Consider the following 27,321-nt stretch of genomic DNA (forward strand, 5'->3'; position numbering starts at 1 on the left):
GCAGCAAGGTCCTTGGCTCCTGATCCCTTTCTGAATGCTGGAATCTTTCCTAAGGTCCACACAAGTCTTTGTGTTAGCCGTGTTCTAGGATATGATTTCACCTCATCATGACACTGGCAAGTGGATGAGTCTGGCACCATACACTACCTACACTTAGCATTGACCCTTGGAATGAGATGGGACAGGAAGACCCTTGACTGAAAGCACACAGATATTAATAAGGGAAGGTTGCTGCTCACATCTGGAGAATGATAGACATCTGTTGACAAGAAAAGAAAGTACTGAGAATGATTCTTGTAGAGAGCCACCCATCAGAGTATTTCCTTACTATAAAGTGTGAAACCAAGAGTATAATATAAAGGTTGTTCAGGACTGTTTGGAAAGTGTTAAGAACCACAGACTTCTCAGTGAGGAAGAGATGGAATGTAGCATCTATCTCTAATGCATGAGAATAGCAAGCAGTTATACTTTTAAAATGTTTTCTTCATCTTTGGTCTAGAAGCACAAAGGAATGAGAATTGTTGTAGAATATTATTTTAAGATGTGTTACATTTGTTTATGCTGTGGAACATTTGTTTGATGATGCAAAGATGTGTTGTATTCTTTTATATTGCATTTGTTTAACTCTGTGAAGCTGTGTTACTTTGCCTGTCTAAAACACCTGATTGGTCTAATAAAGAGCTGAACAGCCAATAGCAAGACACGAGAAAGGATAGGTGGGGCTGGCAGGCAGAGAGAATAAATAGAAGAAGAAAAAGAGAGAGTGAGATCAAGGAGCGAGAGAAGAAGGGGCCAGCCACACAGCCACACAGCCACACAGCCACACAGCCTGTCATGGAGTAAGAGTAAAAGTAAGATTACAGAAGTAAGAAATGGAAAAGGCCCAGAGGCAAAAGGTAGATGGGATAATTTAAGGAAAGCTGGCTAGAAATAAGTCAAGCTAAGCATTTATAAGTAGTAATAAGACGCCATGTGATTTATTTGGCAGTTGGGTGGTAGGCCCCCCAAAAGAGTAAGAGAGAATACTTTAGAAAAATACGAGAGTTAGCAAGAGTTCTCCTGGTAATCTCTGGCTTGAAGGGCCAGGGAAGGGCACAGCCCTTTTCCTCTAGCCCAGCTTCCTGATTTTCAGGGTGGAAGGGCAATTCATCCTTGTCCATAATGCTGCTGGTCCAGGAGTCTTTCTTTTCCCATTCCCATTGAATCATCTAGAGATATCTCTGTAAGATGTGCAGGTCTCTCAGGCATTTCTGTGTGAGGTGTAATGTATAACACTAGCATTTATATTAGTATTAAAGATTGGAATAAAAGAACCATTGATTGCCAGTGGCCGCATTTGCCAAGTAAACTCAGTAATACTCAGTAAATAGTGAATTTAATGCTATTCAATACGTTCTGACATTGTGGAAAGCCACAGATATGTCTGTCTATGTTTCTGATATGGCATACTCATGGTACAAAGCAAATGGAATTGTTGTTTATTACAGCTTTTTATCAGTACACGAAGTAGTTATATGTATTTTCCTGCAACTGAGAAATTGGAAGGCAACCAATTGACTCTGCTTCCTCAAGCCCTCTGAAGATGGGCTGAGTCGGATGGCACAAACTGAGAAGAAATAGATTGATAGGCCAAAAGGTATGCAATCTTATTATGTGCGTGCAGCATCCCAGGAAAGCAAGTACCCAAAATCCAAATGAGATTTAGAAGCATAGAGACGCTTCTTCACAGGGAACAGGGAAGTAGAGGCTGTAGGCAACTCCAGTAAATGATTTTTAGGGGAGATGAACGCACTTAAAGGACAGACAATGGGGGCTGAAGAGAGGGCTCCATTCGCAGAGCTCTTGCAGCCAAGTGTGCAGACATGAATTTGGATCCCAACATTCACATACAGAGCCAAGAGCCCCAACACTGGGGGAAGCAGAGACAGTATTGCTGGGACATGCTGGTCAGCCAGTCTAGCTGAATTGGCAAGCTCCAGGTTCAGTGAGAGACTGTCTCAAATAAGCAAGGCTGAGAGTGATTAAGAAAGCATCTGATGTCAACCTATCACACACACACACACACACACACACACACACACACACACACACGCACGCACACATGCATACAAATACACATATACACACATACATACACACATACATATACACACAAAAACACATATACACACATACATACACAAACATAAACACACACTCATACATTTACACGCACAGATACACATACACACACACGCACGCACACAAATACACATATACACACATACATATATACACAAAAACACATATACACACATACATACACACACATAAACACACACTCATACATTTACACGCACAGATACACATACACACACACACGCACACACACACGCACACAATAATCTAGAACAAAGTTCTTCTGGTCTGTGGGTATGGTGTGAACTCTGGTTTTCTTCCCTGTTGGAGAGGCTACATTTAACACAATGGCATGCATCCTTGTGGAAGAGCAGCCTTTTGTCAGAAAACAGAACATCGGAGGAAACTTCCTGAAGGACAGTAGCAGGAGGTGGAGGGGTGAAGGGTGGAGGAAGGGCAGGGAGAGGTCTTGGTTCTAAGATTGCCTTTTAATTCAAAGTTGTCTCCACATCAAAGCACCACGCTTTGAAGTGTTGTTTTCTGAGTCCCGGCGTCATCCCCGTTAACATCCAGAAGTAAAACCCGACTTGGTTTTGCCAGCTTCTTCACGGTCTGGCCTGTGTGCTGGAGTGGGGTGAAACCTTGCCACTCAAGAGTGAGCCAGCCAGCTCTCCACAGTCTCTTTACCACCAGGAGGTCTAAATTCCTTGTCTCTGAAATGGGGAGCCAGTATCCTGGGCTTGATAAAAGCAATGTGCAGCGTGGTCTCCCTGAGCAAGAGTCCTCTTTTCTCTCCTCTGAGGCCCTGCTCCCTCTTATTTGTGTTTTCCAATCTGTTTACTTCTTTGGTCAGTTGTTTACTTATTTATTTTACGGCAGTGTGAGGAGCCGCCCCCCCTCCCCCCCCTCACCTGTCACCTGATGGTCAAGTTCAAAAACAACTCCTCCCTGGGCTCCTCATTAATATTCATCCAGCACCATGCAAATGGCCCCGGAGTCTCTCCTCCCCGGGATGCTTTAATGTGGCAGTTATGAAAGCAGCTCAGACCAAGCTTGATTAGCATAATAATGAAGCTTCGGCTGCAGTGTTATCATCCTCAAAGGAGATCGCTGGAGTGGTCACAGAGCCTTTAACAAGTACCGCTTTCAGATAAAGAAGGACAGAGTGGGGAACGATGGATGGCAAATATGGGGTATGGGAGGAGGGAGTCCTGGGGCTGCGGAGGGGGCTTGGGATGCCTGGTTCCTTGTATCATGGGTGAATACAGAATTTCTATTAGTAATGGCCCTTTAGAAATACATCAGGATCTGTGTTTCCAGAAAAATCTAATGCTAGTGTCTCTTCCGGCTGTAGAAGAAAAAGTGAGTTGCTTGTAATAACACTAGGCTGTGTTTAATAACCCCTCAAATAGGCTGGACGGGGACCATCATGTCTCTTTTATAGATGAGTGTCCACCCACGCGTCCACCCATCCACCCATCTTCTGTCCCACTCCGAAAGTGAGTTAACGTAGTTTTCAGATCATGATTTTAAAGTTTCAGTGCTAGGGCGAGGCGGGGCTAGTGCTTGAACTTGGGTCTGCTGTCACTCTCCTCCGACTTGGTGACCCTCACGATCACTTCAAAAACCCAGCGCATTGTCATAACAGGTTCAGCTGGACTCTTGTGGTGAATCTGCACCACCATTTCCCGCTCATGCTTGCATACTCCATACTTTGGGGGTCCGCACCCCTATATGGAGTGCACCTCCACAGGGCCACTTCTTTGGCCATTTATCCAACATCAGCTGTCACTTATAAGTTGGTGGCTATTTTCCTGGGCTTTGGAAAGCCGGGAAGCAGCTGTTCTCTTGCTGCACAGACACAGGAAACAGCAGAGAAGCTGCAGCACTCTGCGTTCGCCAGCCAGCCACGGAAAGCAAGCACTCAGTAGAAGGAACAATCTGGATCACTCAGGAAGCTCTCGTTAGGCCCCACCCCCTCCTTTACTGGCACAGGAGCCTCGATCCGGAAGAAAGAAAATCTCTACAACAAGCAAGGAGGGCCAGTTGGGATGCCATGCCAAGCCAGCTGCGTTTCACGTTAAGGGAAAGAGCTCTGTGTTCATGGACCCACCCTAGGGGCCTGTGTGGTGTGAAAAATGAAGCCTCCACACCCCCAGATCTAGAGGATGATTGGAAAGCTAGAGAGAGAGAGAGAGAGAGAGAGAGAGAGAGAGAGAGAGAGAGAGAGAGAGAGAGATCGAGAGAGAGAGATCAGAAGTGGTTGGCATAACGTGAGTATAGGGCAATATACTGAGAAACAGCGATGGGACACAGAAGCCCTGGGATGGGTGGTTTCCGAGAGAGACAGGCATTCAACTGATGGGGACCCCAAGCTGGAAAGAAAGTTGCCGTTTTAATGTGTCTATGGTGCTATATACTATGACTTTCTCTGTAGCCTCCATCCTTTAGGAAAAGCCTACCTCTCTCCACAGCTTCAATGTGGCTGGCCTTGTAGGGAGCAGCTTAGAGAAAAAGGCTCATTCATCCTGGTACAGGTCAGAAAGCAGCATGACTACAGGAAGAGGGCATGGGACAGTCTGTGAGACAGGAATAAGGGGTACCAGCCCTCCAACCTGTTAGTACATGGGATTTTTTTCCCCCAGATTTAAAAGTCATGGGACCCCAAAGTCCCTTAGGGAAAATGTATTTATTTTCTTAAAGTTCAGATAGAAGTGTGAATGCTGTGGGATGTTGCTTTTGTACACTGGTTTAATAAAACATGGATTGGCCAGTAAGCCAGACAGGAAGTATAGGCAGGGCAAGCAGACTAAAGGAATGCTGGGATAGAGGAAGAGCAGAGTCAGGAGTCACTAGTCAGGCACAGAGGAAGCAAGATGACAAGGCAGAACTGAGAAAAGGTACCAAGCCATGTGGCTAAACATAAATAAGAATTATGAGTTAATTTAAGTGTAAGAGCTAGTCAGTAATAAGCCTGAGCTAATGGCCAAGCCGTTATAATTAATATAAGCCTCTATATGTATACTTGGGTCTGAGCGGTTGCAGGACTAGGTGGGACACAGGAAAACTTCCAACTACATCTGAATTTAGATGACCACTTCAGACCTCCCTCCATCTTTTGGGAAAGTCTGTGGTCCAAGGTCAGTTGCCAGAGACACCCCATTCATTTGGTTCTTTACTAAATGAGAACTTTGTAGTATTTCATTTTATCTTCACAGCCATTTTGGAAGAAAGCTGAACACCCAGGTTACTTTGGGACCAGTTGATTCTGAGTCTATGGCCAGTGACTTAATTTGCTCTCACAAAATGGTTTGCTTAGTGCTATAGCTTTGACCTAAAAATGTTCCTCAAAGACCCATGAGTTGAAGGCTTGGTCTCCAGCCTTTAAGAGATGGGAGAAGTTAGGTCTTTGGGTAAGTGTCCTTGAAAGGTTATTGAGAACCTGGCCACTTTTATCTCTCTCTGTCTCTCTCACCCTTTCTCTTTGTATGTCTCTCCTCACTCCCTTATCTCTCTCTCTCTCTATGAGCAGCTTCCTTAGCTATATGCTTTTGTCATGATATACTATGTCACCACACTGCCAAGCGACCGTGGATGGAAACAATGATTCAAAGTAAGCCTTTCTTCCCTTTAAGATGATGATTTCAGGTATTTTGTCCCAGCAATAGGAATCCTAATCCAATGTCTAGACAGAGAAGACTATATTAGCATCATGGGGCTCTTGGAGAGGAGGAAAGGGCTAGAGATAGGAGTGACGGACCAATTTCCTTTTCCCTATCTTTGAAATTTTTCCATTTTCTCTTCAAGCTGTTTGATATGTTTTAAGTACAAGCTGAGGAGGATTAACACATGCAACCCCACTGAAATTGTGGCCACATGTGGTCCAGATTCCACTTTAGTCCAAGAGGTAACCTTGGAACCAAAAGTCCGTTGTTCAATACTTCTGGTTGTTTTACCCTTTCAGACACCACGTCCCAGTCACTGTTCTTACTGCTGTGAAAAGACACGATGGCCAAGGCAACTCTTATACAAGAATGCATTAGTTAGGGGCTTGCTTACAGTTTCAGAGGGTTGGTCTGTTAGTTTCTGACACCGCCGCAGCAGCAGCCTGCCTCTGCTGCCAAAGCAGTCATCACCTGTCACCAGGTGCCTTTCCACTGTCAGCTGTGAGACGTGCACTCTTTAAAAGTGCCCTGCTGTGGGATGGTCTGTATGTCAAATGTGTTGCTGATTGGTCAATGAATAAATCACTGATTGGCAGTGGCCAGGCAGGAAGTATAGGCGGGACTAACAGAGAGGAAAATTGAGAGAACAGGAAGCTGGGGAGAGAGACACTGCCAGCCGCCATCAGGATAAGGAAGATGTAAAGTACCGGTAAGCCACAAGCCATGTGGCAAGGTATAGATTAATAGAAATAGATTAATTTAAGCTGTAAGAGCAGCTAGCAAGAAGCCTGCCACGGCCATACAGTTTGTAACCAATATAAGTCTCTATGTTTACTTGATCGGGTTTGAGCGGCTTGGGACTGGCGGGTGAGAGAGATTTGTCCTGACTGTGGGCCAGGCAGGAAAACTCCAGCAACAGTGCCCACCAGGCACAGCTCGCTCTTTGTCTCTTTCTCTCCTTTGCCTCTTCTTTCTCTCTTACCCCTCTTGCTCTTCTCTTGCCTCTCTTCTTCCTCTTGTCTGTCTGTCTGTCTGTTTCTCTCGTCACCACTCTGATACGGCCTTTCACTCTTCATTCTCCCCTTCTCCCAACAAACCTCTTGCACTGACTCTGTTGTTCATGGTGTGTTTGTCTAGTGACATACCTTGGTAGGGCCCGCCGAAAGGTACTCATTATCGCCCTTCTTTTTATTTATCCTTTCCTAGTGTATGATTATCATGATGGGGAGCAGAACAGGCATGGTGCTGGAGCAGTAGCTGAGAACTTTACATCCTGACTGCAGGCAGCAGTCGAAGAAAGACTGGGCCTGGTATGGGCTTTTGATACCTCAAAGCCCCACCCCCAGTGATAACCCCCTCCAACAAAGCCACACCTCCTAATCTTGCTAATCCTTCTCACTCAGTTCCACTCCCTGGTGACTAAGCATTCAAATAGATGACCCTATGGCGGCCATTCTTATTCAAACCACCACACACCATGAATTAGATTCAAAGTCCACAGCAGCACTATTCATCTTCCAATATGATGGATTCTTCACATTCTCTTGCTTCTCCAGAGTGTCTCTCCTTTACATTGTCTAAAACCACCCATCAGGATTATTGAAGCGTTCTATTGCTTCTGTCTTTTTCTATTTCCCATTCCTTTTTCAGGTCTGATTCCTCAAAAGCTCCCAGTCACACACCCAGCAAAGGCAGAGTCCCCCTTAGAAGGAAAGGGTGTGTGTGTGTGTGGTGGGGGACAACTGAGTCCAGGAACCTAGGATATGTTTTTGAGGTAGTAGGAAGAGAAAGCCCAAGACTATTAATAACTTTGCCCCATTACATTTACATAAACATTTCAGGGTTTAATAAATAAATGTTAAAATTTAATCTAGCAATAATATTCATGATTATTGTTTTGTTGTATATTAATTAGGTAATAAATGGTAATGGTTTATGCAAATGATGGTAGTCATATTTATTTCTAACATGAAAATTGTGTTTTTATAGTTGTACTTTTTCTGTCTTTGCAAGTTCAGTGCTTTTAAGTAATAGCAATCTTTTTTGGTGTGTGTGTGTGTGTGTGTGTGTGTGTGTGTGTGTGTGTGTGTATGTGTGTGTGCACATTTGTGTGCATATGTGTGGAGGCCAGAGGTCAACCTTGGATCTCTTTTCTTAGGTGTTTTCTACCTTGTTTTTTTGAGATCTCTTACTGTCCTCAACTCAGGTCCCCATGCTTGCAGGGGACTTTGTTCATGGGCCATCTTCTTAGCTTCCCCAAATAGTTAGCTTGTTACTTCTTCTTTTTTTTTTTTTTTTTTTGGTTTTTCGAGACAGGGTTTCTCTGTGTAGCTTTGCGCCTCTCCTGGAACTCACTTTGTAGCCCAGGCTGGCCTCGAACTCACAGAGATCCGCCTGTCTCTGCCTCCCGAGTGCTGGGATTAAAGGCGTGTGCCACCACCGCCCGGTGAGCTTGTTACTTCTTTGCCTGCCAAATGGAATGAATCCAAGTCTCATCTCAGGGACCCAAAACCAAGCACATAATTACTTAAAAGACAGCCAAACAATCAAATTCCTTAGTAATATCAGTTCAGGCAATTCTACTAATCAATCCTTCCTGATCAAGGGCTGTGGGGTTCTGCACACACATTTCTTTTACTTCCAGAATTTCCCAAATAATCCAATCTGGCTTGCCTTCCAGGTTGGCTTGTGGTGGTACATGCCTTGATTCTAGTATTCAAGAAACTGAGGCAGGAGGCTTATCAGTTTGAGGTCAGCCTAGGGTACATGGTGAATTTCAGACCGGACTATAGATAGGGAACTTTTGTCTAAACAAACAAACAAACAAACAAGACCAGCCCACAGTGACCTGCAGGCATGATGTTATTTGAGGGCGAGAATGAACCCGCTTTTCTCTGTATATCAGCCCCTATTTGATAAAATTATTTCACTGGTCTATGCAATTGTTCTCTGAACTCAAAGGGAGGCAGCATTTTGATGCCATTCTTACATCCCAAAAATGAGCTGAGGAGGGAGGCATTTTAGATGCTAAAAGGGTGACCCTTTTCAGTTTTTAGGAAACGGTGCACTGGCGTGTCCTGTCATACCTAGCTTCCTAGCAATGGAGAGTCCTCGGTTTTGCCAACTCTGGACAGCAGACCTCTGCTGCCTGGGTAGAGTATGCAGTCTGTCTGACAAGAGACACATTTGAGAATGTAGGTGGGGCGTGCCAGAGAGGAATTCAGGAACTGATGTGGGTGTCATGCAGGATGGTCCTTTCCACCATACTTTAGGGAGCTTGCGGTCTCCTTCCAGGTGAGGGGCACTGTTCATTTCCCCATGATGCTGGGGCTTTGGGTCTGTAGTAGTTTTCAACGGGCTGACAAACAAAGAAAAGATAAAAGCGTTGAAAACCAATTTGGCTGTGGTGTCCTTCTTCTCGCTTCTATCTTTGGTTCTTCTTTTGTTTCTGTAGGTGATTCAAGCTACTTTTCTCCCCCACCTCCTTTGTCTCCTAAGTTATCATTTAAACTGCAAGGGCTTCTGGACGCTTCCTCTCTGCCTCTGAGCTGCAGGGAGGGCGGGCAGGGATCATGAGGGCAGGTGCTCACTGTCACTCTTCTGGACAAGGTTGGGCAGGCTTTCTCTTCCAAAGCCTTCGAGCAGGGGCTGATCAGCAGCGGTGCCAACTGTTTTCTGCCAGGATGGCCTCTGATTCTCCCTGTGGTGAGAAGTATCCACCTTAGGTGGGTACCAGGCTGAGGAGGCACAGGAGGGGAAACTGCTAGAGGATGCACTAGTCAATTAATTAACATCGTATATAATCAAGGGGAGGGGGGGAGCTTTCGAATTTGATATGCAAACGTATGCAAAATCAAATGTAGATTACTCTGGGTTCAGAATGGAGACTCCTGGAGGTCTGGTGCTTTTCTTCAATAGGAATTCAGTGCTGATGAGCCACACATAGGGCAGAGAGAAATATTTTGAATCGAATGGTTCCGTCCTCTTTAATTCAGCTCTACAATAGCACCTGCTACTTATAATTTGGTGACTCTAGGCAGAGCAGGCTCCATTTACTTGTACAGCTGTACCATTCTGTTCTCCAGAAATTTCCATCTTGAGGGCTCTAACTGATCTCTCAGCCACTACAGTATGCTTGGTACAGCCAGCCACCATGCATTTTTACTGAGGCCTTTTATGGCACCCCAAGTAGCCATGCAATAGGTTATGGGGTGAGCTTGAGTCTGAATCCTGATTCTGAGCCACATTACACGGTTGTAATGAATCTTGGTTTTCTCTTCTGCAAAATGGAGGCAACAGTACCAACCCTATGAGGATTCTTGCTATTGTCTAAGGAGGTACGTATCTGAAGCACAGGATGCTGGTGGCCACACATAGCTCTGATGATTATTACTCAGATGTGAGGCTCAGTTTGATTCCAACTTCCTTCATGAACGTTTTCATATCCACCACAGCTTGAAGTCATCTATCCATTCTCTTGCGGTATTAGCTGGGCCATTCATCTGGAAATTAAAACCACATTTCTTCACGACTGTCTTTTGTTGTTGTTTTATTAACTAACCCCGCGTTGTTAGTTAACTCTTCCAGTCCCTCCCAGTTTTCCAATTTGGCTTGAAGTCTTTGAGGGTGGCAACCATGTCTTAATGACTTTTTAGCTTCTCAAGATGTCTGGGATTTATCTTTGCAACCAATACTTGAGCACACTCCTCTCTAAGATTAGGAAGCTCAGTGTGTCATTAGTACCTAGAAGTGGACATCTAGACCCTAGAATACGTCTCTTCTCCCAGGAGCATCTGTTCCAGCATGAAGATATCCTCTCCTTTATGCTCCCATCCTTGTTTATGGTCTCCCGCGATCTTTTTTTTTTTGGACCAATTTTAGTCCACAGTGTCAAGCAGAAGTTAACAGCATCAGGCACAAAGCTTTTGCCAAAACGAATGAAGACGTGGAGATTTTCCTTAATTAGACCCTGTCCATTGAAAAGTGTGCTATCAGGAATAGAATTCAGTGCCTTCACTCCCCCTTCCCCATCTCATCTTACCAAGCCCTGCAGAGCAAGCGATGGTCCAGCCAAAGTGGCAGCCTCTGAGACCTTGATCCCCAGGTGTTAGGGATGGGCACTGTCTCAGGGAGAATCCTAGTCTCTCCTCATCTAAACCACCTGTTTTCACTTGTAAAGATGGGGCTATTATTTACCAAGTGAAGTACCTTGATATGTTGCTTGGTGTTCTGGAAAAATCTTAGCAGATGAAAAAGTTAGTGTAAAACTGGTTAGCATTTTAAAACCCACCACCATACACATGTTGACATACATCCCCTTTACTGACATGATGAAAAGCAGGGTTATCTTGTGGTTAAAATGATATAGACTATATTTAGAGGCATGTTTATTGGGCAGGCCCCTTATTTTCTATATGAGTTCCAACATGAGACCACAAAATATGAACAATTACAACAGTTTCCAAGAGTTCCATATTTCTCCCAAGTTATTGTGAGGATGAATGAAATGTGCTGGAAGGTCAGTTTTATATTTTTGGCAGGAGAGCTGAATGAAAAGCGGGCCCAGAGTCTGCTTTTGAATGCATATTTAATAGTAAATACTCTGAGCACATTAGCTGTATTTGCACGTAAATCTGGGTTTGTCTGAGGATGGAGTATGCTCAGGAATTCAGTCCAAGCAACAATGGCTAATTAGCAAATCCAGTGTCCTCCATGCCTTGTCCTTGAGTTGGTTGTCCCCTGCCCTCTAATCCTGACCAGTGGCTGGAATCCAGTGGGTTCATTTTTCTCTGTTTTTCCCCCTTTTTTCTTCCTTTATTTTTTTCTTGATTCTCCTCTTCTATATTATCATTTTATTTCTGTCCCTCTTACCTTCTTTTGTGTCTTTTTTTTTTTTAACTTTTCCACCTACCAATAAAAAACACTAGAAAGCTATACATTGTGTAAGTGATATACTGGCTGTTCGCTGTTTAAAAATATTTTCTGGGAATCTGGGGGTGTATGTAGCTCAGAGGTAGAGCAATTTGTAGCAACCCCCCCCAAAAAAAAAACAATAAATGAAAACAACTATAATAAAAAAGATGATCTTGTTGGCCAAATCTTAGTGGTGTTTCTCAAATGCTTTTTCAGCTAGGAATCACTGCTTTGCCTATGTGTATATGGGGTGGGCGGAGTATGTATATACGTGTGCACACATGTGGATAGGCCAGAGGCTGATGTCTCATGCCTTCCTCTATCGCTCTCCACTTTATTTTTGGAGACAGAGTCTCATTCGGAACCTGGAGCTCACTGGTTGGTCAGTGAATGTCAGAGACCCACTTGTCTCAGACCTTCCAGCTTTGGGGTGACAGATGTGTGCTGCCATACCCATCTTTTTATGTGGGTGCCGGAGATCTGAACTCAGGTCCTTCATGCACTAACCATCTCCCCTGCCCTGTACCCTCTAATTTTATCAAGAATCTCACCACTTCAGTTTGACCGGATCTCTTTTGCCCACCCTCCCACTCTGCTCACTCTCAGCATCCATTATTAATTGGCTTGCTCATCTTCCACCATCCCCCGGGGGGGGGGGGGATGATGAGTGGCCTGGGCTGCTCTCAACAAGAATCTGGTTAGGTTAGTTTAGGTAGAACTTCCCTTCCTCCTGAACCGGACCTTGCATCCCTCTTCTTGGCCATGAAGACCACTTGCATGTGCCGTGTTCATACTTGAGCCTAGTTCCACCTCGTACCTCTCTCCTCTATCACAGCAGTCCTAATTAAAATGCTCTAAACACTTCCTAGATCCAGTTTCCTTTGACATCTAGAAACAAACGTACACACACTTACTTCTTTTTGGTGGTCAGTCAATTCTGACCTGTAAAACCAGAGCTGTGGATGATTATTTTTGAAGACATAGAAACATATTCTGCAGCAGATCTTGCTGTTTGCCTTTGGTTCTTTTTTTTTTTTTTTTTTTTTTTTTGTAGTAGTTTTTTATAACTAGATCTCCTTTTAAAACAAATCCCCCCAGGGTCCTAGAATATGTGACTTGATTCCTTTCATCCTTTCATGAATTTTGTAAGTCTCTGCCATTCCCTCAAATACTGCTCCCACTCAAGTCTCTGTCCTCAGAATATCACATAATCCGGATCTCCTTATTGTGTCCCTGGTGTCTCTCACTCTCAGCTCTTGGGACTTTCATCGGACAGCGTGTGTGCATTTCCACCCTTCTGACCTTGTCTTTCAGGTGACCCGTTCTCAGCTGCAACTCCTCAGCTTTATACCCGACCACTGACTGCTCGATTTCCGTAACTGTGCATTTGGGTTCTAGAATTCCACTGAATTCTTTCTTAAATAGTTTCCACTCTCTGATGAAAATGTAGTATCTTACAGTTTAATTTTTCGAGCATACTCATACCTATATTCAAGGTTAGATCGGCTGTCTCCTGTCTCTGGATTTGCTGTGTTTGTTTTCATTGTCTGTTCGGTTTTTGTTTGTTTGTTTGTTTGTTTGCTTATTTCTTAACTTAGATTTTTTTTCTCGATTATGTTTTCTCTTGTCTCGTTCTTTTTTAAAGATTTTATTTTTAAATTGTGTGTCTATATCCACATCTGAGGATGAGTTTGTGCATGTGAGTGCAGCACCTGTGGAGGTCAGAAAAGGGTGTTAGATCTCCTGGAGCTGGAGTTACTCAGGTGAGAGTCAGCAGTGAGTTCCAGGAAGCGGACCCCTTCAGTCCTCTGCAATGGAAATATGTGTTCTTAACTACAGAGCCATCTCTCCAGCTCCTGTCTGGTCATTTTTGATCACATGCCGGGCATTCTGCATGAAAAAATGGAAAGCTAATTTGTGGCTCTGGGCTGTGCTTACCCCAGAGAACACTGCCTCTTTTTCTTTAAGCAACAGTTACACCAAAAGGCGGAGAATCTTAATTCACTCAGATTTTGCTGACTTCAACTCCACTCTCTGTGGATGTTGATCCAAATCTGACTTACTCTTTGTGTTCAATGTGGCCCCTCTAAGTTGCTGTGCTATTCCAGTCCATTATGTGTCACTGTGAAAAATACTCAGGTGGGGTAATTATAAAAGAAGGGAGTTTTGTTTAGTTCATAATTCTGGAGACTGGAGAGCCCTGAGCTGGTATTGGCTGAGCTATGGTGAAGGACTGTAGGAAGCTTTCTTTTGGGCAACCAACCAGCTCCCGAATCATGACACAGAGACTTATTATTAGTTATGAATGCTTGGTCTTATCTTATGCTTGTCCCATTCGCTCTTATAACTTATTTTAACCTGTTTCTTTTCATCTATGTTTTGCCTCAGGGCTTTTTGCCTTTCGTTCTGTATGTCCTACTTTTCCTGCTTCTTCTGTGTCTGTCTGTCTGTCTCTCTGGCAGGTGCCTGACTGGCTGGCCCTGGGCATCTCCCTCTTTTTCTCCCTCCTTCTTTCCCTTCTCTCTTCTCTTGATCCTAGAGTCCTCCTCCTTATTCTCTCCGCCTGCCAGCCCCGCCTATCCTACTACTGCCTGGCTATTGGCTGTTCAGCTTTTTATTAGACCAATCAGGTGCCTTAGGCAGGCAAAGCAACACATCTTTACATCATTAAACAAATGCAGCATAAACAAATGTAACACATCTTTACACAGTTAAAGCAATGTTCCTCAACATAAACAAATGTAACATATCTTTGCCTAGTTAAACAGATATTCCACAACAAGAGACTTTTAATGGTTGTCAACACATGGTGGGTCTGCATGTAGAAAAGGTCAAATAAGACAAGAAGCAGGAAAGCAGGGGGAGGGCTGAGGGTGCTGTCTTTTAAACCCTTCTTGCAGGAACTAATCTACTTCTGCAAGTCTTGACCCATTCCTGTAAGATAGTGTTCATCCATGAAGGTGGAGCCTGCCATGACACATAGGCCCCGCCTTTTAAAGGTTCTTACCACCTCAATATCGGGGACCAAGATTCCAGCACGTGAATCAGTGGCTACACTCATCAACCCTCTGACCCTCCTACCCATGGGATTCTGGACTGCTCTGACTTTCTTGACCTGTCAACCTTCTGTACTTCCAGAGCTTGCAATTTTTACAACTGAACAAGAAGTCACACGATGTCACGATCACCCATTTTATTTTCTCTTACCCTCCAGATTGTGATGCTCAAATTCTGTCTTAATAATACTCCAGTGCTGCCAAATAGATTTTCCCCCCCTCTGGAAAAAACTTTTTTTTTGTTCAATTGTTTTTTATTTGTCTCGGTGGGATTGTTGGTCCCAGACAATCCAGTCCTTCCTGTCTAGTAATAGAACTCTTATAGACACATGTGATTATTTCAGTTACTCACCACAGCAGCTCTGTCCAGAGATGATGATTATTTATCTTCTTTTTATAGGTGGAAAGAGTCTCAGAGAGAGTTAGGTCAGTGGTCAAGGCCACTTGGTGAAGAAGTCCTGGAGATGAGGGACTGTCTTGAGAATTTCTTTTTAACCTGTTTAAAACATGCCATCCCCATACACTGTGGTTACCAAATTATTTATTTGTATCTTTATCATCTGCTTTATTGTACCCTTTACTTGTCCCTTTATTAGTACCAGTATTGCTTCCTGTCCATGATGTCTAAATGATGTGCATTCTTCAGAACTAAACCAGTGCCACATCAAACAGTCACTGGATTCCTGTCTTTTCCCTGTAACCTTGTTCTTGTTCTCTCTCTCTCTCTCTCTCTCCCTCTCCCTCTCTTCATCCCTCCTCCCTCCCCTCCCCTCCCCTCCCTTTCTGTCCTTTTTACCACCTTTACCCCCATTTCCCTGTTTCTGTCTCTTCTGGTATTTATTGGCTTTCGTTCTCGAGGTACAAATCAAGTATCTATAGTATTGGGGATTGTGTTAGTTTTCCCATCCATGTAATAAAATATCCCAACCAAAGCAATTAAAGGATGATAGAGCTTATTTTGGCTCACAGTTAAGGGTGTGGGAAGTCATGGCAGCAAGAACTTGGGACATGTTGTATCCACAGTGAGGAAGCAGACAGTGATGACTGTTCATTACAAGCTTGACTTTCTCCTTTTTATGTAGCCTGGGCTCCCAGTCTATGGAATAATCCCACCTACATTTAAGGATGGGTCTTCTTACTCCAATCAACCTAAACTATATAACCCCTCACAGACACACTGAGTTTTATCTCCTGAGAGAATCTAGATCCTGTCAGTTTGACAATCAGTATTTACCACTACAGGGGTTAATTTTGTCTAGATCAGAAGAAAGACATTGGTTTGGCCTTCCTACTTCTGAAGGATTTTTTTTTTTTTAATTCTCAGAGGGCTTGTGTTCTGGTGTTGGCTTCTCACCCCGATTTCCTGTTCTTGCTGGAACTCTTGTTCCAGCAAATGTCTAGCCATCTTTATATCATTTCCCCTCCTGTCCCACATCATCTTGAATGTTGCAAGCACTCTCTTTTCCAATTCACAAGGTTCCAACTATGGAAAGATCTCACATATAGCAGATGTTACCAAAGGTTTAGGATCACATTTCAAATTGCAGACACTATTTTGCTGACTGTTAAACCCATCTTGGCTTTTCTAGCCTGGAAATTGCTCTCTAGTTTTCCTTCTTAAGTGCCCATCTCCTGTCTTCAGGTCTCTGTCCTCTCTCTTCTCTGTTTCGTTTCCCTCAAATCTCTTCCTTCAGTGATTGTTAGCCACCAATAAATTTCTTCAACCCTAGTATTTCCCTTGCTAAAGCAATTTACTTCTTTGTGTAAGGTATTTCCACGGGCTCCGTCCTTCCAAAATAAAATATTTTGATACCTATTTTTTAAATATAACTAAGAGAAAAGTTTTCTATGAGAAATCCTGCCTGCCTTCTAAGTTTCCTGGCTCAAAATACACTTTGCTTATAAAAATAACAGCTTCTTCCTGTTACATCATCTGTATGAGACTCATACCCTTGCTCTATATTTTTATTTTATTTCCTGTTGGCCTCTGGAAGTAAGATGACACAGAGCATAAACTTCTCACATAACTTCAGTTGACATTTAACCCTTATTTGGATAAAGAGCTGCTCTGCCTGTAACAGAACAAATGAATAAAATCACTTTCATATCTTTTTTTATCTGGTGTGGAGGGTGACCTAGGCTATTGTTTTTCAGTTATTTTCCACCTGAGTTTTTGTTTGTTTTTCAAGACAGAGTTTCTCTGTAGCTTTGGAGCCTGTCCTGGAACTCACTCTGTAGACCAGGCTGGCCTTGAACTTACAGAGATCCACCTATCTCTGCCTCCCAAGTACTGCTATTAAAGGCGTTTTTTTTTGTTTGTTTGTTTTTGTTTTTTTGTTTTTTTTTTTTTTTTTTTGAGACAGGTTCTCTCACTGGGCTTACATTCCCAATTATGTGGCCATTTAGTCCCAAGAATCCCCCTGCTTCTGCCTCCCTAGTGTTGGGATTACCACTGTGCCCAACTTTTACACAGATCCTAGGGACCTAACCCAGGTTCCCACGGTTGAAAGACGGGTACCCTATTGCCTGAGCCATCTTCCGAAATAAGACATTTTATTTGTGATTTTGTTGTGATCTTGGACTGGTGGTTCGCTCCCACCCGTTGTCATATTTTTAGAACCTGTCTTGTCTCTGTAGCTTTTCCAGAATGGCCACTTTCCATCATGAAGCTGCATGGAGGTTTGCACTTCTAATGCCGGCTTCTTCAACATCACAGAGATAAACAGCTGCCTAGCCATTGCTCTGTCTTTCCCAGTGCTTCAGAAATCAACTTATTGACCACTTTTTTCAAGTCATCTCTCTCCACCTCTCAAGTCATGACTCCCTGCTGTCATCTTCTTGTAGACTTGAGTAGCCTCCATGGTTCTGAGCACAGGAAGTCTTTAGTATCTTAGCACACTCTCCGTATCTTGAGTTTGTAGTAAACCCAATGTGGAACAGATACAGCAAATAACCATAGGTAGTCTTGACATCAACGTGAGCTTCACTCATGGTCTGCTGTTCTTTGATCACAGGGCATGTCTGTCATGGACAGGATTCATGTCATGGAAGTAGTCATACAGTTTCTTCCCAGAACACTTTTAGTAATTAACTTGAGTTTTCTAAATACAGTGTTACCCAGGGTTGTAGAGTGCAACCTTCCAAGCGAAACAACCTCCATCAGAGCTCTTCATCAGATCGCCTGTGCTGTTTGCAAGAGACCATCATGATTAGCCTGTTGACTGTTGACTTTTCGTCATAGAAGGATAGTGTAGAGTGTCACCCAAGATTCTAGCCACCCTTCCGAGCTGAATGGAGTTCCTCTCTAATTGTGCACAACTCTGGAAATGCTAGAGTGTACAGGCTGGGGAAGGTTAACAGAAAGGGTTCGTCTATGTGGCTATAGGGAAGCCATCATCCATGCTGAAAGAAGACTTCCAGTGTGACTGCCTTGGAGTCATGTGCAATCCTGCTATAAGCCCTTCCCACCTTTGCTCTGGAAGTAAACGCCATGAACTCACTGGTTCTTTGGGTGAACCTCAGGGTTAGGGATTCAATTTGGGGTCTTAGGAGGAGGGAGTGGGTGTTTATATCTTCCCAGGGAAGGAATTCCCAGAACAATAAGACTCACTTCAAACACAACCCTCAAAGGCTATCACATGTGATTTTGGTCCTTTGAATTCTTGCGACTTGTGCTTTCCAAGAATTTTATTTACTTATTTATTTATTTATTTATTTATTTATCTATCTATCTATCTATCTATTTATTTATTTATTTATTTGCATCGAAGCTCTGCTGCATTTACACCGTACTAATCTTCCTTAGAAAACAAATCACCATCTTCTTGTCTCTCATGTTGCTGCTTTAGTGAGATGTTAGTTCTTGGCAATTATCAAGTTCAGAAATCAAGACCATCAACCTCATGGATGAATGACTCCTAGAGGAAACTCTGAACTGAAAGATCAGATGGAAGCCACCTCATCCGGCAGAACTCTTTATTGATGTTCCCCTAAATTCGGAAGAGATTTCAGGGCTCCCTAAAACACCGTTAGCTGATCATACTCGCAAGCAGAGTCCCGAGCACTGCAGACATTACTTCCTCATCGTTTGGTTGTTCAGTTCATGTGGATGGATATTGGGAGAGCAGCTGGAATCGTCCCCCTCGGCTCTTCTGGCTTCCTTCTCCATTTTCAAGTTCTCTCTTACCCCAGGCTCTTGGTATCATCTTGGTTCTCCAGAAGACCTCCATCTTCTTCGGGTTAATCATGGCTCCCCAGTCCTTGAGCACTGGCTCTGTATAGTCTACTAGCAGGAGAAGGGAAATGCGCCAGGTTAGTGATGGGGGAGATTTCTTCCAGCCCCGCATCCATTGGTAAGCAATGTGGCTTTGCAGAGGGGTCGTGCTGGGCGATAGAAGAGGTGATGCACAAGCCAAGGTCCGGCTTTAAAGGGCTTTAGTCAGCAGGAGGAGCTGCTCAAGGTCTGGTATGTGTTGAGAACATTTATTTTGGAGTTATGTAGAGTAGAGATTCTTTGCATTTGCTGGGGTGTTTGCATCCATCAAGCCGCGATTTCTGTACCATCCTAACACATTTCCTCGCTCGGCTGGTAATTACTGTGTAGGGTCCTAATTTTGCCTGTTGTCCAGACTGGCTTCTCCCCCTGGGCACGGTCTATGTTTGCTGTAATTGGATGATGCCACACAACCCACTACCATTGCCAGATTTCATTATGACTTGGCGTCTTCTGTATTAATTTCTCCCACTTTGGGGCTGTTTTGAAGCAAGTGAGGCCAATTTCCTTTTCAATAGCGCAAATCTGGAGGTCCAATTTGAGCTGGGAGCTAAGTGTGTGCATTTGTTCAGCGCTGATTGACTGACAGTGTTCGCTTTGTTTGATTTGATTTTTTTTTTTTTTTTGAGAGCTTGATCTTGAGAGGCAGCTGGCACTCATTGGAAGTCAAAGGAGTCATCCTTGGAAAGTCCAGGAAGACATTTGGGCAGCTGGCTTTATCTAGAAAAAAAATTTTTTTTTTTAGTCAAGTTGTTGGGGGAACGGGACCAAAAGCTTGCAGTTCTCACTACTGCTTCTGGGTAGCTCCCGCCCCCACCCTGACTGCTCCGAGAGGCCCTCGGGGTCTGTCTATGGAGGAATTCAGAATCCGATGGCTGAAAAGGCCAGGAACAGATCTATCAGAAACAATACAAGATTCCCAGTTAAACTTGAACTCCAAATAGATGACAAATAATGTCACAATCAGTGGCTCTCATAAAGTTGTAGTTACTATAAAAGGCAAAGAAAACAAAGGAACCAATCCCAAACATAAAGGGCAAAGAAGAATAAAATGGATCATTCTAAATAGAGGAGCGTGCCGATGGAAAACTCATTTAATTGGCACCAAAATAAAAATAAAAACATATCTCCTGGGAACAAGGTTTGCTATTATAAGCTCCCTAGCAACAGGAAGATGCAGAAAGTTAGTTTCTTAAAGATTCATGTCCCCATTAGACACTGGTGATGCTGGAAAACAAGAGCGGATCAAGCATTTCTGGTGTGGGACACATAAATCCACAGTTTCAAACCCGGGTGTGCATCACATGTACCCGCAGGCCTTGTTAAGGTACCAGTTGCCAAGGCGCACACCAAGTTGGACTCAGTTGTTCTGATGTGGTCCCTTACATTTTGCATTTCTAACACGTTCCCCAAAGACCAGCCTTGGAATTTTTCCCCTGGAAAGAAAAAGCCTTTGAATAGCTGCTGTTGCTGCCCCAGGGACTACCCTTCAAGCATCAATAGTTTCAACTTGCGCTGCCCACTTTGGTGACTATTAGTGCTTGGAATATGGTTGGGCCAAACAGAAATGTGCCATGAGTACAAATACATAGGAGGTTTTGAAGATTCCCTATAGGAAAAAAAGGAATGTAGAGTTTTTCTGTGTTTTGAGAGTATTGGTTATATATAGAAATGACATATACTCAGTGAAGTAAAATATGTTTTAATATAAATTCCATCTCTTTCTGTTTAAAAAATATGACCACTATGGAAAGTGAGGGATGGAGCTCAGTTGATAGTGTCCAACATACACAAAGCTCTAGATTCAATCCCCAGTGTCATATAAACTGCAGAGGCGATGCATGCCTGGAGTCCTAGCACTCGGGAGGTACAGAAAGGGAGATCAGAAGTTCAAGATCATCCTTGGCTAGGTCGTGAGCTCAAAGTTAACCTGTGCTACATGAGACCTTATCTCTAAAAGAAATATGGTCACTAGAAGAGGTGAAGTTATACACGTGACTCATGTTTGTGATTTAATTGGAGGCCCAACAAACTGGGCTCATGCTCTGTGTCTATGGGAGTGGGGATACTGTTCAAGAACATCATTTGTGTCGAAATCCTTAGTTTTTGTGATATCTTCTGTTTTTGGATTTATTGTTATTTTAAAATTATGTGTAGCCAGGCGTGGTGGCATACGCCTTTAATCTAGCACTTGGGAGGCAGAGGTAATTGAATCCCTGGGTTTGAGGCCAACCTGGTCTACAAAGTGAGTTCCAGGACAGCCAAGGCTACACAGAGAGACCCTGTCTCAAAAAAACAAACAAAACCAAAAAAAATTGTGTGTATGTGTTTGGGTATGTGCACATGAGTTCAGGTGCTCACAGGGGCCAGCAGACACTGACTGACTTTCCTGTAGCTGGGGTGGCAGTTCTGAGGCACCTGATGTGGATGCTGGGACCTAAACTCTTCTTCTGCAAGAACACCATGTGGTCTTTACCACTGAGCCATCCCCCCTGCCCCTTGTGATGAGTTCTTGAATTTAGTGTCCTTTCTGAGATGTATACAATCTCCCTCTGGTGGGTGTGCCTTTTGGAACTTGAAAGAATATCCCAACGTCCTGGTGTTTAGCAGAAGTAGGATTTGGGCTGAGCCCCTGGTGGAGGGTGGGCCTTGACAGGGAGGTCTTTGGCTGGGGAGATGCAGAAGTGTCTTAACATGTGTCTCCTGCTTTGGGACCTCTGTGATCTCTGTGAAGGGGGTAGGGTGGTCACATCCTAAAGGCAGCTGCTTCTTTCTGTCACAAGGACTGTCTCCTTACGGTGTTAACTATCTTGTTCCCTCCGTGACCATGCTAATGACCAGCCCTGAAAATAGCCTTGAGATACCTCGGCTGAGAGGCGGCCTTCTTCCTTTTTATCCCTGCAGCCAGAACTCAGCAAGAAGCCTGGGCGCAGGTCTGGGTTCCATAGCTAATAAGGACATGTAGAGCATGGGCAAGGTTAGAAAGAAAGCCCCAGAGAAGGTTAAAGTGTCCGAAAATTGAATTTCTGACAAGAGGCCAGCCTTGGACTGTTTCCTCAGGAGGAGAAAAGACTTCAAGTATCTGAAAGGTTACTTTGTAGAAGGTTGTGGATAATTGTCCTGCCTTTACCAAGAAGAAAACTGGTGGAAAAACATTTAAACTGCCACACAGGGGGTTTGGTTTTCAGGCGAAGGAGAATTTTCTAACATTGGAAATACTTTCTCGTTGGAAGACACTCTGTTATTGTTGATCCAACCCCCGCCCCCCTCAAAGGTTTTGCAGACTTCAACGGCACTTCCTACTCGTGGGGTCAGAACTCGGGTTCCGAGGTGTAGAAAAGGCTCAGAGGCACTTGGAGAAACTGCTTGAAAGCAGATACCCGTCTACAGAGCCTGCCCGGAGGGCTTGCCCAAGCCTGAGCTTCCAACCTTCCAGTCTGTTCTTCCTTCCTGGCAGCTGCTGGCCAACGCTCAAACTTTTGGTCTAACATTCTAAGTTAGTTTATGTAGAAAAGGACTTCATTTTTATGCTTTTTTAAATGTGTGTGTGTGTGTGTGTGTGTGTGTGTGTGTGTGTGTGTGTGTGTGTGTGTGTGTGTGTATGCATGTGTGCATGCATGTGGGTGTACGTGTGTGAGGATGTATGGATGTATGTATGTATGTTGAAGCCAAGGTTGCCATTTGATGTCTTCCTTGATCATTGTCCACCTTATTTTATTGATTGATTGATTGATTGATTGAGAAAGGGTCCTTTTCTGAGCCTGAAGCTCACTGACTCAGCTACACCGTCTAGCCTGAGACCTCCAGTCTCGCCTTCCCTTGTCCAGCACGAGGAGGATTACAGCCACGTGCTTCTGCACCCAGCTTTCTGCATGGATGCCGAGGATTGAACTCGGGTCCTTACGCTTGCGTGGCAAACACTTTACCAAGTGAGCCAAGTCTCCAGCCCCTGGAAAAGGAACCCATTAAAAAACTATTCAGCAGTTGTGGGCTGGGCCAGTTATTAAAGTTGCAGGTCCTTTGAGAACTGTCCGATGTCAATGTTGGCAGCTTATACTCAGCTGGGGTAGGAGTATTTACACCAGGGCCATAGGCAAGCATTCCAGTTCAAGCCTGTTGTGGCTGGCGGCTTCCTCTCAGAGAACCAGTTGTTAGCATCAGCCTGCAGACAGTTGAAGAGAAGTTGGGGAACACAGCAGATGTGTCTGTGCTCATCTTCCATCTCCAGGGGCACCTCTAACTTCAGTGGTGGTGGTCCCCCTACATTAGGATTACATCCTGCCCTAAGAGTCTTGTCTCTGGTCCCCTTTTTCTGACCCAGGGCTTCTCCAAGGCCCAAAGTTTTCCCAGTTCTTTCACAGGGCAGCCAGCCTGGAAGTACTAGGCAGTCAATACTGTCAGATATCGTCCTAAACAGATTGGGGCGAGATGTTTACATTCTCATCTTTTTTATTTAATTAAAAAATGTGCCGGGCGGTGGTGGTGCACGCCTTTAATCCCAGCACTCGGGAGGCAGAGGCAGGCGGATCTCTGTGAGTTCGAGGCCAGCCTGGTCTACAGCGCGAGATCCAGGAAAGGCGCAAAGCTACACAGAGAAACCCTGTCTCGAAAAACCAAAAAAAAAAAAAAAAAAAAAAAAAATGTATTCTCTCTTCTATTACATCCCAACCTCAGTTTCCCCTCCTTCTACCCCTCCTACCCCCCAGCCCCCACCACCATCTACTTCTCCATTTTCCTTCAAAAAAGAGCAGGCCTCCCAGGGATATCCACTGACATGGTGTAACAAGTCTCCATAAGACTCGGCACAAACTCATATCAAGGCTGGATGAGGCAACCCAGTAGGAGGAGAAGGGTCCTAAGAGAAGGCACAAGAGTCAGCTACACCCCCACTCCCACTGTTGAGTCCCCCCAAAACACCAATCTACACAACCATAATGCATATGCAGAAGACCTAGCACAGACCCATGCAGGATCTGTAACTGTCACATCAATCTCTGTGAGCCCCTAGGAGTCCTGCTTAGACGGTTCTGTGGGCCATGTTCTCATGGTGTCCTCCACCCCTCTAGCTCCTACATTTGAGTGGAGTCTCTGGACTTCATTTTGAGGCTTCCTTGGTGGGTCCTCAGGAGGTCTGAGCCCCAGTTGCTCACACTTACTCACTTTTCTTTCTTCTCTTGACTTCCTAATTCTGTGCTTTGGTCTCTGCTTCTGGGGGTACTGCTCAGTTAAGGCTGGGAGGCCACACACCCAGAAGGAATACTTTCAAGACATCTTTAGGGGTGGCTCCTTGGCAACATCATTGCCACTCTCATAGGTCCACAGTATCATTGCTGACTCTGGCTACTAGAGACCTCAAGATCCTTTGCCACCATCACTTGGAAACCAGACATGGTCACCTCTCCTCTTCACAGAGGCTGCTTTGAGTCACTGGTTTTCACTCGAATCTGAACTAAAGTCTTGTTGCTGGGCCATAGACCACAAGGGTTTTTTTTTTTTTTTTCTTTTTCTTCTATCTATGATGAAAAGTGAAGGAAAGTATTGGTTTTTTTCTCTCATTTATTGCTGTAAATAAAGCACCTCAAAGCACAGTGGCTTAAAACAGCTAGTCCTGTGCTACATAATGACATTTTTGTCAACAACGGCCCACATATAACACAGTGACCTTTTAAGATTAGTGTGGAGCTGGAAACGTCCTATTATCCATCTTAACATCCAAGCGTTCTACCTTACTTGTGTTTGTGGTAAGGCTGGGGTAAATAATCCCACCAAACCATTATATAAAAGTATAATATGTGCATTTGAGTTCAGTGCACAAAACTGATAATGATGGGAAAGGACCATGTTACTGGTTTCTGTATCTATTATGCCATGCCTTTACCTAATATTTCAGAAATTAATCCTTCCACTTACATGAAACAAAGTTTATAGTGAGACAATTTGCTATGTTATGCCAGCAGCAGCCTCGTACAGCTTGTGTTTACCCTGTCTCTTGATTGCATGGAGAGGCTACCTTGCATAATTGAGCTACCATCTAGGTTTGTACAAATGCACTTGGCAATGTTTTTATAACAAGGAACTTGCCTGATGAGCTCTTCCTTAGCATACAGCCTTAGCTAACTGTGCTTTTCGGGCTGTGTGGCTACTTTAGATGGGCCTGGAGGGTCTGTGTGGCCTTACTTATGTGATTGGTAGTTGGTCTTTCTGGCTATTCCTCACTCTTTACAAGACCTCCTCTTCAAAGAGCCTAGCTAAGACGTCCTTGCAAGATAGCACCAAGTCCCAAGATGGTAATAGTAGAAGTTATCACTTTCTCTCCATGCCTAATCTCCAAGACCCCTGACATGACTCGTGCCTAGATTCTATGAGTGGGACATAGGGTCTGACTCCTGTTGGGAGGATCAAAGACTCAAAGAAAATGTAGATGAGAGCCATGTCGCTGGCAATCTGACTTGGGAAGTATCTGACTGACTGACTGGGGTGTAGGGATTCATCAGTTAGAGAATTCCTCAGATGTAGAGAAGGTGTTTGAAGGTGCTGGAGGAGACCAAAGGGGAGACACATTCACTACAGTCAGCTTGTTCCTAAGTTGGGCAGAGGCAGCTCATCCATTCCTATTCCCTAGCTCCTCCCAGGCTGCTGACCTCCTGTGAATTCTAGCTCGCCCCTAGCTTCGTGGGGACACACCCAGCAGAAGACCACTTCCAGCTTTGTGGTCAGTGTTACCCTAAATGGAAGCGCCACGGCCACTGAACAGCACTGAAGCCTGAGGATGGACTTCATTTCGTCAGATACAGTGAGACTCCTTATAAGGCATTGCTTAGAAGACACAATGAATGGAATACACACGTTACCAGTGTTTAGAAATGCAAATAATTTTAAATATAGAACTATCTATTCTTGAAGTCTGACCAGGGCCTGAGCCAATGACCAACTGGTTGAATGATTGTTTTTCCTCCTAAAAGAATATACAGGTTAGACCAAAAGAAGACAGAAACCAGAGGGCAGGAATGGCAAACGCTTACTGAGAGCCAAGGTTGAGCATTGACTCGTATTTGTACATGCTCGCCTTATGAGATGGGGAAAGCATGGCTCAGACAGTTTCAACTGCTCGACCAAGATCACACAACTAATAAAGACTAAATGATGTCTGTGCCTACCGCCTTCTTAATTCAGACACAAAACTTTAGAGTTTGACAAAGATTCTCCCAAGAGATGGAGACCTATAGTAGTGTTTGTTATTCAAGAGTTCATGCTCTTTACACCTTTGAGGGGTCAAATGCTAGGGGAGCATTCCCTAGATGATGAGCTAATGGTAGTTGATGGCTATTGGGGGATTAGGGGGAGAAAGTCAGTTTTCTTTGGGAGTTAAGGCCACCTGTGAGTTGCCCATACTCCAGTAGATGACCCCATTCAATTGCATGTGGGGGCACTAATGGCCTCAGTGGGTTATAAAAAAGATGAAAAACATGATAAGAGGAAGATGTGTTGAAGAGGAGTGGGGGGGGGGTTGAGATGGATATGATCAAAGTATGATAATATGTTGTGTACATATTTGGAATTTTCAAAGAATAATAAAAATATTATTTTAAAAATGAGCTCATATTCCTGGGCCAGAATAGACTTGGCCTTCTAAATCCTAATTCTGTTACTTGGAAACTCTGATCTTAATTCCCTAGACCCTTAGTTTCCTCATCTGGAGAAAAAGGATAATAATAGTAACTATTGATAAAGTTACCAAGTCCTTAGTGTGGTACTCATAGCTAGTAACTTAGAACAATACCAATTGCTATTGTTAATAAAGACTGTTAGCAATTTGCTCTTATTGGAAAGTATGTTTTATGTTCTATCTAGATAGTTCAGTCAAACTGAAAATAAAATGCTAGCTACTCTGAGTAATTGTGAGTGCTGATGATGGTACAATTGTTGGAGTTACTGCATAGACAAACTAATTTGGTTACTAGGTACTTAGATTCTTGTTGAAATGAATTGTGGGAAAGGGCTGAAAGTACCACATTGGCGGTTTAATGATATGTTTCGTAGCCTTGTGATAATGGCTGAATTGGATTAATTATGGGGTCCTTCAATGGATTGTTTAGACATGAGTGTACAGATATGTTTTCAGTTAAGTCCACGTGTTCAATGAATGGTTTGAATTTCAAGTCTACCTGGAGAGATGGAACAGGTCACTTCTGAATAAGCACTCATGGAAGGGACATCCTTACAGTCACAAAGAGGTGAGGGCAGGGCTGGGCTTCGCTGACTGACATTAATTTCTGTATCTGTAAAAGTTCTACTG

The sequence above is a fragment of the Peromyscus californicus genome, unplaced genomic scaffold, assembly GCF_007827085.1.
Source record: "Peromyscus californicus insignis strain IS unplaced genomic scaffold, ASM782708v3 Scaffold_21__1_contigs__length_65335640, whole genome shotgun sequence".
In the NCBI taxonomy this organism is placed as follows: Eukaryota; Metazoa; Chordata; class Mammalia; order Rodentia; family Cricetidae; genus Peromyscus; species Peromyscus californicus.